We start from the raw sequence: 1395 nt of genomic DNA, 5'->3' as shown, positions 1-1395 counted from the left end.
TGGCTGGCTTTCCTCACCAACCAATGGCAGAGCTACGGTCATCCACACCCCGTTTGTCGTGCTGGATGGCAAAGGCTCACTCAGCTTCACGTTATCAGGAGGCCGTGGGTAGAAGACTCTAAGGTCTTGAAATCCCAAATGGTCATGGCTCCATGGATGCCAGTAGTGCAAAGTTTGCAACAATCTTGCTTGTTCACCTCATAAATAGATATTTGAGTGATGCTACTCTGGCTCAGCGTCTCCAAGGCTGTATTGTGACCCTCGGCCGTGGCCCTCTTGTCCAGGCTGCGGAAACGTTCCTGGAAGACATGCTGCTGGATGCTCTGTTTCGGACTGTATGACTTGGAGACAAAGGTCAAGCAGCTGCAGTCGTCGTAGTTAAAGAGCACAGGGCAGTTGTCATGGCCAGCAGCCACAAAGCTATTCTCTGAGACAAACGATACACTCAGGAGCGGCAGGAACTCTGTTTTCAGAGTTGAGACCTGCAACAGGCACGGCGCTGTCATGACTGACCAGGCCAGGCGGCTCCCACTGGCGGAGAAGCTCACTCCGTGGACCCAGCCGCGGGTGCCACTGTCCCCAGACTCTCACATCAGCTGACCAAAAGGCATCTTGCTGCCCCAGGGTGTACTGCTGGTTTTTCATCCACTTCTTCAGTATAGGCAGAAAGCACGCTGCATGTGAAATCACGTGATCCTGCTGCCTGCAAAACATGGTTGGGATGCCAATCCAAGCCAAGCACTGTGGAGCGAATCGGCTTTTTAATGCACTTGCTTACCCACCAGTCATTTTCAGACTCGAAGTAACAGACGGAAATGAGTCGTGCTCCACTTCCCACAGCAACTTTGCTCTCTAGCGGGGACCACTTCACAAAAGTAGCTGTGCGATTAATTCTCAGGATCACCGGGGCTGGCTTCCAGACACCATCTTTCTGACTCCAGACATAGGCATCGTGGTCTGCCCCACAAGTGACGATGCGGTCGCTCCTGGGAGCCCAGTCAATACCCGTGATGTCCCGTTGTGCTCCTTGAATTCATGAGCTGTCGTCACCCACTGGCTCCTGTTTTCCTTACACATGTGCACTTTGCAATTATTGGGGCTGAGGGCAATTTGAGTACGATCCCTGTTCTAGGCATGACAGGTGATTGGCTCTAGTAAAAACTGATGCGGGGCCGGGCGCGGTGGCTCACGCCTGTAATCCTAGCACTCTGGGAGGCCGAGGCGGGCGGATTGTTTGAGCCCAGGAGTTCGAGACCAGCCTGAGCAAGAGCGAGACCCCATCTCTACCAAAAATAGAAAGAAATTAATTGGACAGCAAAAATATATAGAAAAAATTAGCCGGGCATGGTGGCGCATGCCTGTAGTCCCAGCTACTCGGGAGGCTGAGGCAGAAGG

General features: G+C 53.0%; 1 pseudogene; it reads right to left on the bottom strand.

Annotated features, from left to right (window-relative positions):
* Positions 1-86: 86 nt before the first annotated feature.
* On the bottom strand, positions 87-1136 carry LOC105811716 (annotated as a pseudogene).
* Positions 1137-1395: the final 259 nt, after the last annotated feature.

This window comes from Propithecus coquereli, unplaced genomic scaffold (genome assembly GCF_000956105.1).
Source record: "Propithecus coquereli isolate 6110/MARCELLA unplaced genomic scaffold, Pcoq_1.0 Scaffold105, whole genome shotgun sequence".
Lineage (NCBI taxonomy): Eukaryota > Metazoa > Chordata > Mammalia > Primates > Indriidae > Propithecus > Propithecus coquereli.
The sequence above is the reverse complement of the archived record's forward strand: the minus strand, read 5'-3'. Positions and strand labels throughout refer to the sequence as shown.